Source organism: Protopterus annectens, chromosome 2.part2 (genome assembly GCF_019279795.1).
Source record: "Protopterus annectens isolate FY-2018-M chromosome 2.part2, PAN1.0, whole genome shotgun sequence".
Classification (NCBI taxonomy): Eukaryota; Metazoa; Chordata; order Ceratodontiformes; family Protopteridae; genus Protopterus; species Protopterus annectens.
The window spans coordinates 174,844,272-174,860,948 of record NC_056730.1 but is presented as its reverse complement, the minus strand read 5'-3'; positions in this window follow the sequence as shown (position 1 = coordinate 174,860,948).

Sequence of the window (16,677 nt, the reverse complement as noted above, 5' to 3'; positions counted from 1 at the left end):
CCAGATGCACTGCTGCTGCTACTGCCACTATGGGAGTGGGCATGTGAGGTAGCTCATACACGCAGACCTGACAAAGGTGATGTAGCAGGCCTACGGCCATGTGCCCGACGCCTCACTCCTACCAGATGTTCCAAACGGACAGCTCACGCTAGCAGATTATCTTGCCACGGTCAAGGACTCCAACCATGTCATCCAACCGTCTATCCACAGCATCAGCAATCTGCTGTTGAGCATTTACCATTGTCTGGATGCTGTTGTTTAAAGAACGGACGGCAGCCCTCTGTAGCCTCTGATCTTCTCTGTTGCATCATTCAGCATGTGCCTGTGCCTCCGTTAGAGCCTGAAACATGTGTCTGGTGACACTAGCTGCTGTGGTCTGTCGTGCAGGAGCATGTTGGCCAGAGGTCCTACTACGAGCAGCACTGGCCACGTGCCTGTGTGGGGCACCCCCAGTAGTTTGGCTGACATCATGGTGTGCAGGCACACCTTCCATAGCCCCCACACTTTCCTGTTCCAAGCTACCACGTGCCAACTGTCCTTCCTCTATGGCCACTGGTGATGGGGTATGTGCAGGTATGGGATCTGTGTGCAGGGATGAGGTGGATATAGATGGAATGGCAACCAATGGCACAGTTTCAGCCCCTGACAACTCTGCCTGTGACCCAATCATACGTTCATCATCACTGCTAGAGTCTGTGGAGACACTAACATCTGATGTACCGCAGGAGGGCAATGCACCTACATCACCTGTGAGGGCAGACAAGAAATGTACATTACAATCTATACAATAGACACACACACATGCATGTGATATGACAGAACGGCAGAGGGCATGCAGTGCAGACAATAATAGTGGTAGCTATCATACATACCTAGGTTGCACACAGCATGCATGTGTGATAGCAGATGGCATGCAAATTACATAATCATAGTAGTGGTTAGCATACATCCCTATGTTACACCATGTGGACCAGCACAGGTTAACAGTACACCTGCCTGATGTGTGGCATATGACCTTGATAATCACATGTAGTATGACATGTGATCTGCTGACGTGTGCAATGACATGCATACATGTTTAACACAATGTTGTCCTGTCGAATATACAGTGGGGAAATGGTGTACCAATTCAGTGTTGTCTGTCCACCCTACAGATATACTGCAAATTTAGCTGATGTGCATGGCCATTGCAGGTAATCATGAGGAGTCTCTAGTGCTATACAGTGTGAGCTACAGACAGGGTTCATAGCCATGACTGTGTTCAGATACAATACATATATACTGTGGAATATGACCCACATCACTGAGGTGTATACACACTAAACCATGATGTGGAATTTGTGACACAGGTCACTGATGGGTATACGGATGACACCCCTGCACATCTGCAACCATATTGCTGCAGCCTGGTAACTATGGGCAGACATGGCGAACACGTCAGTACACCATGTCCCACATGACATCTGTGTACCACACACACACACACACACACACACACACACACACACACACACACACACACACACACACACACACACACACACACACACACAAGGAGCTAGTATGGCATTTATGTCCATCACCAGCAACGGGAATGTACTGTATCTGTGGCCTGATGTGGATACTGTACAGGTAACTGCTGTCATGTTGCAACACCCTCAAGATGTTCAACACATCCTATGTGGTGGATTGATGTTACACCTACACAAGATGTGCACAGGCCTGTAGGATGTCTAGCATTCCACATCTACATTATGACCATTATACAAAGGCCATGGCTGAACCATGTGTAGCCATTGTACGACAGGGTGTACACACAAGCACACACTTCTAGTGTGTGTGTTGCTCCATGTCTCTGGCCATCCTCCATGGCCATGTGTGTACATGTGTTGTCCAAATTATAGTGATGGGCATCTATTTCACATGTCTGTGTTGTCCCATATGACATATATGCGCCACTGACAACAGGGTTATGCAGATAAAGGGTGGTATGTTGGATATGTTTTCAGGTTAGGTAGGCAGTGTAGCAGCCAGGCCAATAGATGTCATGGACATGTCAAGATAGCACATCACATTGTATTCACCACATGTGTAGATCAGATCTGTTGTATGTTCCTAAAGTGAACAGCACCTCCACCATTTTATGCACAGCTGTCAACACATCTGGCAATAAAGTTTGTGAGGATTCATGTTGGTGAGATGATTCACATAGTTTGCAAGTGTGGCACATGGATAGTCATTGTGATGCATTGCAAGTCCGACCTGTATATTGTGGCAGGACCATACATTATGTGTACATGTTGTAAATGGCCACATGGCAGATAGATTTGTGCATTACGGTTCCTGATAAATAATAACACTCTCGCCTGCAACGGGCTGCTGTCGCCGCAGAATGCCAGAGGTACCTAAATAGGAGCAACGCAGCAGTATGAGCATAATCCACCCCTGTAAAAAGGCTCAGGGAGCAATGTGTATAACACATACACTAGTACATTAGACTATACTATGGTGTATGCACATGTGTGCATACACAGAGTAGCATACTATAGTATGTGGCATGTGTGTATACATGCCTTGCATATGATGTTACATTACATATTGTACAGTGACACATGCAGCTATATGGAATATAGTTGTTATAGGTGCAGTACTGACTTACCAGGCAACTCCAGGCTCAGTGGTTGAGAGACACCCATCTCCACAATATCGGATAAGACTTGTGGATGTGGTTCTACAGGTGTCCCCAGGTTGGCCAGTAGCTCCTCGGTACGTGTGAGTGGGAGCTGGATTGGTGGTCCACCACCTGTTGCACCTTGTTCCCTGGCGATTGCATTCGCATGCTGTTTCGCCTATCTCATGAGGTCTGTACAGTGTCTGTGCATCTGCTTGTATGTGCGGTTGTGGCCACCCACATCATTAACCCTCCTGTGAAGTTCCATCCACAGGGCATCCCACTGCTATGCATCCTGTGGCACATGGCTGATCAGGATATCGTGATTATCGAGTAGGTATGGGATGATGGTCTCATCCTCCAAGCATGTAAAAGGGGTAAGCCTTGCACACAGCACACCTGGAAGACATAATGATGGAGACAGGTCACAGTACCTCAGAGACATACAGAGCTACAGCTGAGCATACATGTGTATCGCATTACTTCAGTTTAAATAGTTGTATTTGCACACACTTGACACTCAATGTTGAGCAGTTATTATCACCATACATGTGTGTGTGTGTGTGTGTGTGTGTGTGTGTGTGTGTGTGTGTGTGTGTGTGTGTGTGTGTGTGTGTGTGTGTGTGTGTCATCTGATTACATTGCTCATACTCCATGTGGTTGCTGTCTTGATGTGGGCATGTCTGTTTGCCTGTACTGGTGTTCCTACCTATCAGCACATGGCTGTATGTGTCCACATTAATGCAGTCAACCTTGATGCAGTGTATATGTCACATATAAGGACTTACATTGCCTTAACAGACATGACCTGTGACCCTGCAGACATGCTCACATAAGGTTTTACATGTATGTGTTCTGCCATATACATCTACATGGCACTGTACAGCAATTCAACATCCTGCCATGTATCACCTGTGTTGCACATGAGATACACATGGGACACTGGCTAGCCAGATGGTATTTGCAGGGATGGATATCAACTATGGCATGTACAGTCAAAGTCAACAAGTGGGCTATATGCCATGGGCCATGTATGCATCTAGGATGAAAGGTTACCTGGCAGTAGCTGACAGGCAGGTCTGTGGGGCCAGGTGGAGCAGTGCCACATTACTGATCCACAGGGTTAATGATACATATACCATGCATTACCATGCGGTTATCACACCATGTCTGAAGGGGGAACGATGTGCAGCTTTGACGGACAGGAATGCCTAGTATGGCAGGACTATGTCAAGTGTATGCGACAAGGATCTGTCCAGCATGTGGTAGGTGGATGTCCATGAAGTATGTGTTCGAGATTAGGATGAGCATGTGTAGTATGTCCGACATTACTGGGTTGGACATAGATTTATTCAGGGTATGCATCATGCTACATAGTGGAGATGGGGAATGGGAAGGCTGGTGTAGGCCATCTGCACATGACCAATACCCCTTAAAGGAAATATGTGATCTGATATGGGTCACTTGAGTGGTCTGTATGGCTGGACAATGATCTCTATATTCATAAATGGCACCCTATTATTATTAGGGTTGCCACATATGACTCCCTGACACGTGTATTGATGTAGCTATCACAGGAAATACAACTGCCCAGCTGCATCCATCACACACAAGTGTCCATTATGATGACCACTGCCTAGGTGGTAGTTCATGGGTACAGGGTTATTAAGATAGGGGTGACAATGTGAGTCAGCTATTGCTCCTAGGTCATAGTCATTCGCATACTTCAATAGGCAGATGCCTTCTGTTTGTCTGTGAGGTATGGACTACAATGAGGGGGAATAGAATTCATTAACCCTGACATACTGCAGCTGCCACTGGTGTGATGATCACGTATTATTCAGACACCTTCTGTAGTGTTGTTTCTGCCAGCAGTCCTGTTGCTAAACACTCCTGTGACATAGGAATGTATATCTAGTATACCGAGTGTAGGTCGTACACAGTATGGGTGATGATGTCCTATGACCTGGCAAGGTTATGATAGGCAGTGTGACATCAACCATACTGTCATCTACATCTGTACTGCTGACATCACTTAAGTGATCAAGGTTCATGGCCTTCCAGACCAGACTCAGCAGGGTAGTAGTGCAGTACTTCCCATTATCAGTGGTGTCTCCCCCTTTGTTGGGTTGTGATACCTGTTGGTGTGCACCATTCAGTGTGTACACAACCTGACATGGAGCTATCTTTTACATGATGTGTACGTGCAGAGTATCTTGTTTTGCCATATGTGTATGATACAACCTGTGATGTGGGCAGGTCCCATGCAGGCTGAGTGCAGCTTGTACCTGCATAGTTGTGGGTACATGGGCCCTCTGGTGTACATGGATATATGCTTGTGTACCTGTTGGGGAGAGGGGGCCATGTTTTTATATTATCCAAGACCCTATCTGAATTGCTTATTCATGCTAAGCACTTGCTCAGGACTTGTAAACAGTACGTAAGCTAATGATTACTATAACACTCAATCTTCCACATCACCTGCAGGTAAGGATGAACAGGTTTTGTACATACTTTTCTCACTTGCGTAGAGTAATGTAGATGTTGTACTCACTTTCCTCACTTATCTAGGTGAATGTAGTTCTATATTCAGGCATGTCCAAGAGTCAACTGCCAGTGTTCTCACCTGTCTATCTGATGAATCTGGACATCTTGATGCAATGTACACATTGCCTCATGTACACAGACAAGCCTCTCCACCTACCACCCAACACTACAACCTGTGAGAGATGCACTCATCTAGCCAAACTGGAGGTAAAGGTCTCTCCAACCAAGCCTGACCCTGACTGTCATGTGGAGAAGGTACACAGTCTCACAACACCACACTCATCACATAAGCCTCACTGTATCTACCCCACCATTAACTGGGAAAACTACTCGTGTGCCAACACATTAGCTCAATGGTTTCTGGAATTCATAAACACCAATGCCCTGACTCAACATATCCACACACCCACCAGGGGCAACAATATCCTAGACCTAGTCATTACCAACATGAGTGATTGGTGCTCCACACGTGAAGCCAACTCCTCGTTGGTCCGCTGAACACCGTTGATATCCACATCCCGCACCTATCCCCCATTAAGCGAACCACAGTATAATATGTCTACAAGGCCAACTACATGCTTCTTTAGGCAGACGTGGTGGATGTCATGACACCCATGCAGATGGACAGTAGTTACAACTGCTGAATCCTACACAAATGCACTCTATAAGCACTTACAGGAGTGCATGGCTTGTGCTATCCCAAACAGAACCAGGATGCTATACTCATAATTAACTAAACCAATCTGGTGGTCCCTGCCATAAAAATATTGTACTACAGGAGGAAGACACTGTTGCAAACGATAGTACAATACCATGCATGGAGGAAATCCCTGGCCAGCCTCAGTAAGAAGGTGAAATCCCTTATATGATCCTCCAAAGCTAGCTACAAAAACTTTAACACAACTAATACCAACAACCACCACCATAGAGCCTCAATGTCAACAACTAGATCTGCTCTGAGTTGCAGCACAAAGGCACAAACATTACAAAAACAATGGATATTGGCAACATCCTGGCAGACCCCTCTCAAAGCTGCACACTCTGAAGGCAATATCACAGCATCCATGGGACTGGACAACATCCCAGGCTGCGTTTCACACGAACTTTAGATCGTACTGTCTCCTCACCTCTGCACCGTGTTCATGATTGTCTCTGTAGACTCTCTCTTGCCTGCTTTAACCATAGACCACATCATCTTTACTATCTTTTTCTCCACTCCCTTATCACTGCATTGTGCACACTTCTTCCTCTTACAACTCTCCACCTCTCTTTTCTCCAACAACATTCACCTGAGTAGGAATATCCGGGCAACCTGCTACTCCTAGATCGCACCATAATATTCTTTGCCACTCCCCTATTTTACCTGCCCGCTCTTTCTGGATCTCCTCCTCCTCCTCCTACCTCATATCCTGCCCTAGGGCATATAGTGGGGTAACCATTAGTGGAGCCATCTTTATTCTCCTGTAACTGCCCTGGCTGCTGTGTGTCCTTGGTCGCAGAGGGTTAGAGCTTTTGTAAGTGTTACAGCTGTTTTTCTTGCTTTGTTTTTTAAGACACATAACTGCTGCAAGCTGTCCTTTCTGCAAATAGCAGAACAGCACTTACCTTGTTGCCTGTATCAGCGTTAACTTGATATTTACTGTAGCTTCTTCTTACTGACTGTATTGCTGATTTATATTTTATAAGTTGTGTATTGGCTCTTGCTGACAATTGTGGATGTTACCAGCATATATTTACTACTCATTAGTAAAGCTTTATTTGTACAAGTATTAGTGGGAAAGCATAGTGTTGAAGAGCACAGACTTGATACCAGTCAACTTGTTAATTGCTGTGCCTCCCACGTGGACTTATACACGCCGATCTGCTTACAACAATGTCTTTAAACTCTTTTAGCCTCTCCGAGGGTTGTAAATAGGTTTCTAGATAGAGCTTCTTCTTACTGAAACAAGCATCTTCCACCCGTAGCTTTTTTTACTCATTTATGGAGAACTATATGCCTGCCTTTCACTTGTATTTGCTGCTAATGTCCCCTTGATAGTGTTTGAGTGGTAGTAATAGTCTGGTAGCATTTGTACTCATCTCATCTATATTTTTAATCTGCGCTACCTTTACTGTCCTACTACTAGCTGAGAACGCAACAGTCTTTATCTTTGTGCTCTCTTTTTTTCAGCGCTTTAGCGCTTATGCCAAGACGTTTTTGTCACTAGCGTCTTTGTTCTATTTTTTTCACCATATCTAGTAGCTTCCAATTACCGTATATGTAGTCTGGCCCCTGTCGCATGGAGGCTTTTACCCCGGAATTGGCGGATACCTATTATTTCTATCTGAATGTGTTTAATATACCCTGTCCTTCCCAAGCGCTCCTGTAAGCACACGCAGTTCATCCTTTTCAGCCTTCCTCGGTGACTAGGCTTGCAGTGTCCTATCTGGCCCTACAGTAAAGCCGGGTATCCACTCTCCCTGTAACCTGAGATCAATTTTTACCTTTTACCGAGATATGCCTTTATGCTTATGAATGTTACCCTTGGACCTTAAATATCAAGTGCCTGCCTTTCACTCCTACTGATAACCCTCTAACCTGTCCTACAAGCCAGGACTGCTCTCATTTATCTTGAAAATATTAAACACAGTGGGAGAAATTCACAATTATCAAGTGGCTGCCACCCCCTCACCATTTTGTGGTACTACTACAACACATCCTGTGTGATTACATTAACTCTCATGGACTGTCAGATTTAAAGATTAGTATGAACTACATTTTACATGCTTTGTAAATGTTATTGTAAGAAATTCTTAGCTGTGACTGTATTTATCTGCTTGCTTATCCTATTTCTTTTGTATGTACCTGAAATTGCTGTCTGTAGTTAATAACCTTTGTATCATTTCATAGGCTAGTTTTTGTTTGTGCCAGGATATACCTGGGTCTTACCTAGATTGCTATTACTGTACAGCATATATTTTTTTCAAATTGCTTGTCATCACATTAATACACAGGCTATTTTTGTTTTTGTGCTAGGATATACCTGTGTCTGTCTTACCTAGATGTTTTTACTGTACAGCATTTTATAATTTTTGATTGTCATCACACCTAAACTCATTTGTTTTCTTTCTATTCCCTCCTAGCTCTCTACCTGCTTTCCTATACTAAGGGACCTGCTTGATCTTTCAAGACCCCTCACTGCTTTTTTGTTACAACCATCCCAATGTCTAGCCAAGGAAACCTGTTGCTCCTGCACATATATTGTGCTCCCAGCTTCCATAAGGACTAAGAAAGTATGTTCCACCTTGGACCTACCTATTAAACTACATTATATATTTATTTAGAACTACCTAGCAATTAGAATAACTAAGCTAGACTACATTATATATTTATTTATAACTACCTAGCAACTAGAATATCTAAGCTAGCGAGCAGGGAAACCAGAAGCAAATATTTTCTCCTTTACACCCCAATAGCAATTTGCTTCTTTTCACCCCCTTACCTACATTTATCTGCAACTCCTCTCTCTAGCTGTATTTAATACTATTACCTTCGTCCACTATACTTTCTGCCCACTAGGTGGCACCAATTTCCTATCTAGAGTTACACCTTGTACTCCGCATTCCCTACTATCTGTTCTTAATACTTTTATAGCTCTTATCCTTTGATGAGCTGAAACTCCTCTTGCTACTAGGACCTATTATTCTCACCACTATCCAGCTGTACTCTGTTTTCTTCTCTTTATTCCACTATCACTCACTACCTCACCCCTGCATTACCACACTCTACTCACCCAGTGACACCTCAGGAGTCTGTGGCTCCCTGATTGTCTCTGTAGACTCTCTCTTGCCTGCTGTAACCCGCTCCATTTGCCCTGCGGGCTCACTCTGCTCCCCTACTCTACCACCAAGTCCCACCCACCCCTAGGGGTCCTACCTTTATACTTACCAAGCCACTCCCTTCCATTCCTATCAAATCATCTTTCACCATTCTGTACAAATCTACCACTTATACAACCACTCACATACTAATAATCACTCTCCAATACCTCTTTCACACCCATTTAGTCCACACCCTCATTAACTCCAACCTCCTAATTTCCTACTACATTTTATCATCTCCTTCACCATGACCTTTACTTATACACTCATTTACATAAAACTGCCACTCCTCCTTTGACTACTATCTATCCTCTCTATTCCCTATACTCTCACTTACTATGAAAACCTACAATTCTCATCTTCTCACCAATCCCTTAAACAAACATTAATAATAAATCTTGAAATCCTTAGCCATTCTAACATAGCATCCTCCTCATCCTATCGATCACCTAAATACCACAGAGTAGCTCATTTTACATTTACACATTTTAGGAAAGCACAACTTAACTACACTAAACCACTGAAGCATCCATATAGTCCTCTCAAATATCTACTCCTTCATGGGGACATTCATCCCAATCCAGGACCCTATAACAACACCATAAGACAACTCACCCCCCCTTCACTCCCAGTAATTCACTACTTATAGCTCATCTCAATATAAGAAGTGTTAACAATAAAGTAAGCCAACTGCACACTCTACTAGATACTCACTCTTTTGATATCCTATGCTTAACTGAAACCTGGCTTAAACCAGTTACAAAAGACAATGAAATACTCCCACCTGGTTATAACATCCTGAGGTTAGACCGAACTACCAAAAACGGTGGTGGGGTAGCAATACTGCACAAATCTGATTTACAGGTCTCATCCATACAGGTACAACCCCCTCTAGAAACCAATGTGGAAATTCCTATTGCCAAACTCCAGCTCAATAATACTAAATCTATTAACATAATATGCTCCTACCCACCCCCAGGCAATAACATTAGTATCATATAAAGTATCCTCTGCTGGCTTTCTACATCCTTCCTTCAAGAAACCATAGTACTTGGTGATTTTAATATAGACAGGAACTCCTGTACCACTTTAGAACCCACAACCCATATAAACCTTTACGGCTTCTCTCAAACTATTACCACCCCCACTAGAATCCATAAACCCACAGGCAAAGAAAGTATATTAGACTGGATCTTAATAAACTGCCACTCTCTCTCTTACAAAGTAAGTGTCCTTCCTGATGATATTAGTGACCACTCACTAACCTACATATGCAGCAAAAATCCTATATTCCAAATCAACCTACCTTTAAAATCACCCACAACAAAAAAAAAATTTAATCCAGTCAATTTTCAAACTGAGCTTCAAGCCTGTGACTGGTCACCCTTAAGGCACCTGCCAATTGAAGCAGTATCCCATTTTAACTCCACATTCCTACAAATTTTAGAATTCCATGCCCCTTCATGCTCCATAAGAACTAGATGCAAACCAGCCCCATGGCTCACTAAAGAAACCAGACAACAAATCCTATAAAGAAACAAAATCTGGTCCAAATGGAGAAACACCAAAGACCCAATTGATCAGCAACACTTTAGACAACTAAGAAATGCAACCAAAAAATCAATACTTCAGGATAAAAAACACTATTTCTTCAAACTCCAACAAAATCACCATAGTCAACCCAAAAGCTTCTGGTCAGGCATAAATAAACTCTTAAATCCAGGACTCTCTAAAACACCGACCCCATCTGGTCTCTCCCAGAACTCTCCAAATGAGATTGCTAATGCTTTTAACAGCTTTTTTACTGAAACTATCCAATCTCTAGCAAACTCCCTACCACCTCTCAGCCCTACCCAATCACCCTCCCCCACTACCTTACCACCTACCTTTTACTTAAAACCTATTCCCACAGCCCTCATCTATACTCTGCTTCATAAGCTCAAACCCTGTACACCCTCAGCCGATCTCCTACCACCTGAATACCTTCAAACTGCTGCTAAAGCTCTTGCCTACCCCATCTCTATTCTTATTAATAGAACCATAACTGAAGGCTCCATTCCTTCACTATGGAAAATCTCTCATATAATCCCACTTCACAAAGGAGGGAACTCAACTGAACTCTCTAACTTCCGGCCCATAGCCCTACTATCACCACTAGCCAAAATTATGGAACAATGTATCCACCAACAAATTCTTGACCACATTCTCCAATATAACCTCCTAGCTGACTGTCAACATGGTTTTAGACCATTCCACAGTGCCACTACTGCTCTCCTATCCTTTACAGACTGTATTAATAAACATTGTAAGAATAACATGCTCTCCTCTGCACTATTCATTGAGCTCTCAAAAGCTTTTGATATGGTCAACCATCAATTATTACTCAATACACTCACCTCATTCTCACTTGACACACAGGCATTACAGTGGTTCAAGTCCTATATGCACAATAGACAGCAAGCTGTCCTTTGGGATAATAATCTATCCAAGCATCTCCCTGTTACCCTTGGTGTCCCACAGGGCTCTATCTTGGGACCTCTACTATTCTCCATATTCATTAATGACCATTCTACTAATCTACCTCTACCTACCTGCATACAATACGCAGACGACTCCACTTTGATTTGTAAAGCAACCACCTTATCTGAACTCCAGGCCATCACCCAATCAGTATTCAACCATGTTGAAAACTGGTTCCAACAACATCATCTCCTCCTTAATGCCAAAAAACCAAGCTATTACTATTTACTCCAACTAACAAATCCACCCCACAAGATTTCTCTATTACCTCCATTGATGGTACAATCATAGCTCCTGACCAACTACAAAACTCTTAGGTGTATTGATTGACCACAACCTCAACTTTGACGCTCATATTAATGCCACCATCAAAACTGTAAACAGAAAACTTGGATCCTTATATAGAATAAAACCTTTTCTTACACCAGAAGCCAGAACTACTATTGCCCAGACCCATCTGATCTCCACCCTCTTCTATGCCTCACCAGTTTATACAAATATTTCCAAAAGCAACCTAAACAAACTGTCTACTTTGTATAACAATATTGCCAGGTTTGCTACTGGGTCCTCATTTAGAACACATCACTGTCTAAACCTAAAACTTCTAGGATGGCTTGAACTAAATAACCAGCTAAAATTTCAACAACTCTCCATTACTCATAAAATACTATATCAACCTAGTAAGACTCCTATTCTCAGTAGCCTTATCTCCCCCTACACAAACCTTTCTAACCTTCGCTCAGCAAATAAACTACTGGTTACCACCCTGAAATCCCACAACAAGGCAGATGATTCTCTTTTCTCTAATTCTGTGGGGAAGGTTTGGAACATACTTCCCACTAATCTTACATCTCTTTCATCCTTACCTCTCTTTAAAAATCAACTAAAAATTCACTTAAAATCACAATGGCTTTGTCCTTGTACTAACCAAGACTAACCCCCCCCCCACCATGACCTTTTCTATATCTCTCCTCCTTACCCACTTTGAAGTATAACAGCAATTCCTCACTCTTCCCCATCCTAGTATCTTATTCCCAACATGCTATCACTGGGCATGCTCCTTACTACTTATTCATTCCTCTGTGAACTCTTATCTTCCCACCTCATACATAAACCTTTCTATTTCTTCCACTTTGATTATAATTACTTCCTCTTGTACTTACCCTCCAGATTTTTCTCCTACTTCCCTGTCCTCTAAAATTTCACCATCTACCCTGTGTTTTACACCTTACATTACCTTTTTATTCACCTTTCATAACCTTTTTATAGCATTTCAAAGACACATTCTTACCCTTTATACTAATATTGAATGATCTATCCCTTTCTCTTGGTCATAATACTGCATTCTACCATATTAACCTACTACTCACAATCTGTTTATTTTTAGTTTCTATATAACCTAAGCTGATGGAGAAATTTTTATTTACTTTACATATTGCATGTATCCTTTTTTGTATTGTGTTTCTTTTTGTATTGTCTTGATTTTATCTAGTTTAAAAGCGGAGCTTTTCTCCCCGGCTCTCTACTGAAAATGGACATATATCCAGTTGGACTAGCCCAGTCAACAAATGTAAAATAAAAAATAAATAAATAAATAAATAATAGCCTCACATCGGGCATAGCGCCCCCTGAATGGTGCACAGCAACAGTTATCCCACTCCACAAAGGTGGTGCCACAATGGACCACGGGACCTATTTCCCTACAGGCCTGACTAGCCTGGTCTGCAAGGCTATGGTGCACATCATGGATCACTGTCAGAGACATTGGGTACCTCCCAACTTTTGACCCCTCCCTGTTTGGCATTGTTAAGGCCAGACCATGCCTCCTAAACCTGGTGGGCTTCTTAGAGACAGTTACCAAGGCATTAGATGAGGGTAAGGAGATCCACACATCCTACCTAGTTCTCTCATAGGCTTTCAATACCATTCCTCCTTCTGGTATTATCAACATACCCATCCACCTGAACATTAACCCCTATGTCATGTGATGGTTTGCAAAGTGGCTCACGGACAGAACACACACAGTAGGAGTTGCATACCCTAGGTCTGACTGTTTACCATTTACAACTGCCGACCCCAGGGCTCAGTCCTAAGACCCGTCATGTTCGGTATATACCTCTCTGACATACAGACAAGCACAGGAGGGCTTTGGCTGAAAAGGTTTGCAGGATGACTGCAAACTAGGGGACATAATTGTTTCCCCAACTGTTACAGACACCCTCTGGAAGGGTCGCAGTGAGATGGATACCTGGTATTAATATCATGGCGTCAAGCTGAATGCCTAAAAGTGCATAGCCATCCCCTTTGGATATAGCTAATTACCCATGGACTACCACGTAGGTGCTAGTCCCCTACATACAAAAAAGGTAATATGGGATCCGGAAACACCAGTAGATAGCAATCTCTCCTTTGATACCCATAATGACAAGGTGGTTAGAATATCCTTCTACATGGCCCCCCCTAATCTCTAATGAGTTTGCATCCAGATGGGCCATTGTGACTCTACACATGTCATATCAGACCCATTAAAGGATACAACACCCCATTTGAGATATACCTTACAAGACAACTGCAATAGCTTGGAAGACCACACCAGTACCACACCAAGAGGATTACTGACCTCAAACAGATGACCTATGCAGCCCAACCTATGAAACTCCAGCTGTAGTCAGTTGCATACCGCATACTCACAGGTGATCTCTGCTTGACATACAAGGCCGATGTCCAACCCTGTATTGCAGGATATGCTCCACCTAAACTGAAGCCCCTGAGAGCCACATGCTCTAGGGATATACACCTAACCACAATGATGAGTAGGACGTGCTGAACGGATAGATTCCTGACCCGGACACTCCCTATGCTTTGGAACGTGGTTCCAATGTAAATCAGGCAGGGCCCCTCATGAGCACTCTTCAAGGGAAATGTTGCCGTGTGTGACTGGGAGACAGACATGTACCTGGGGATCACTGCAGTGGCTCTGCTGGACAGAGGCACAGGGAACTATTGGCTCTGCCATTCAGAGGCACAGGGAACCAACCTATAGGGGTGGTGAAAGACAACACACGCTAGCTAGGCTTATAAATACCCTTGGTAAGACAGCCTAGTACCTACCTTTGCACATATTACATGTCTTATGTGCATGGATAGTTAAATAGCTTTTCCATTTTACTTTGTTATAATGCTGATAAACTGTCAGCTCACTAAAATACATATGTATCCTGTTATTGTGTATTGTAAATGCCGACTGACATAACTAATGTTTGCCTACCATTACAGTAATGCTATGTAGCTTGTAATACATAGCTGCCTACAATACTGTACATTACACAGTTATTGGCACAATATCCCACAATGCAAAATATACTTGCACAGTGGCTCAACCTTCCACATGTTATTCTCTGTATTACACCCATACATATGGCTACAGTTACAATATATCAACATATACTATCCCCTGTTATAGCACATACTTGTTGGACCAACCCTGCCACTGACGTCGGCTGGTGAGGAATATTTCTGTTCAAAGCCCTTATATAGCATCCCCTGTGGTGTATGCGGTGTTTGCCTTGTGACCTACAGCAGCACACACAAATACTACAAGTGTGACTATGCTCAACAATACATCACTACAAGATAAGTTTCCACTATATGGATTGTGTGCACTTTGAATACTACAGAATAGTACTACATACACAGACATACTGGCTGTTCTACATACCTTATTAGCAACCCGATGTATCATTAACAGTTGATTTAATCCTTTTTGGTTTGTGTTTCAATGTTATTTGTAATATTCTGCTGGTATATACGGTTGGTTTGAATGTGTGATGACACATCCTTTTCTAGTTACATATTGGTAACATGTGGTATCCTGTCCACCAATAGCTGTTCCAAAGTAGTTAACTGGATGCACATCAGCTGTGCAGCTACTCCATTAGCTGATACCATGGCAACAGTGGCTTATAAGTGAGTACTCCTTTTAGCGTTGTCCGTTTGACTTACTTTTGAGGGAGACAGCCTAGATGTGTTATTGTGATATATTTCAACAGCTATATGGAGACACACAGAGATATATTAGCTTCATGACTCCTGTGGACTGTGTGCAATGGCTAGATGATTTAACTCTACATGTGAGTACAGCTGTTATATTGCGGAACAGTGCTACTTATGCAGGGTTTGTTTGTACCTGATACTTCTGCAGATTTTTAAGTCTGGCAAGGATGTTTGGCCAGCTCAAGACCATATGGCTATGCATGAACTGTTATGTGGTGTACAGTGTGCTCACCAGGCATCCTTGATTTGGTGTACAAGTGTAGCATACTGTGCTGTTACTCACTAATTACTAACACATCCCGGTGTACGCACAACCCTCTGAAATGGGATTAGTGCAAACAAACCCTATTACATCAGCAGCTGTTCCATTGTATAACAGCCACTATTTCACTTAGGGCCATGTTAGTGTGTCTCTGATAAGGTATGTTAAGACTTCTGCAGATGTCGTACAGTGTGTGAATGATTTGTGATGTTATTACAGTTTGTATTGTAATATGTTTGGGTGTGGGGGTGATGGTGGGTGTGCTTAGCAAATGCAGGTGTGTAGGAACTGCTTTTATACATAATCGCTATGTGCATGAGGGTTCCTTCCCTATTTTAACACCTATCCTTTTGTGGACTAATACAATGGTATTTACAGGCTGATTCATTAAGGCACTGTTATGTGGTTCCTGTATAGCATGCAGGTGATGTTAGTCCTTTAATCCCTTCGGTAATACATCTGAATGTAATAACATGTTGCTACATGATAGCTGTGTATTTCTGTCATAGGTATTTGCAATCATCGTAGTTGTGTTGGTGACTGACCCTCTTTGGCTAGGGTAGCCACCTTTTCATATGTCCATAGTGGGTCATTTTCGGGACACACATCTGATTTTACAGGCAGACACAAACCCACGGTCAGTACAAGGGATAGAACTTTCCTTTCTTGCCTAATTATAAGCTTATTCTTGTAGCAGTTTAGTAGCTTATCCTGTTTCCTGTACCATGTAGGTACTTTATGTCCTACAATCCCATGACATTTG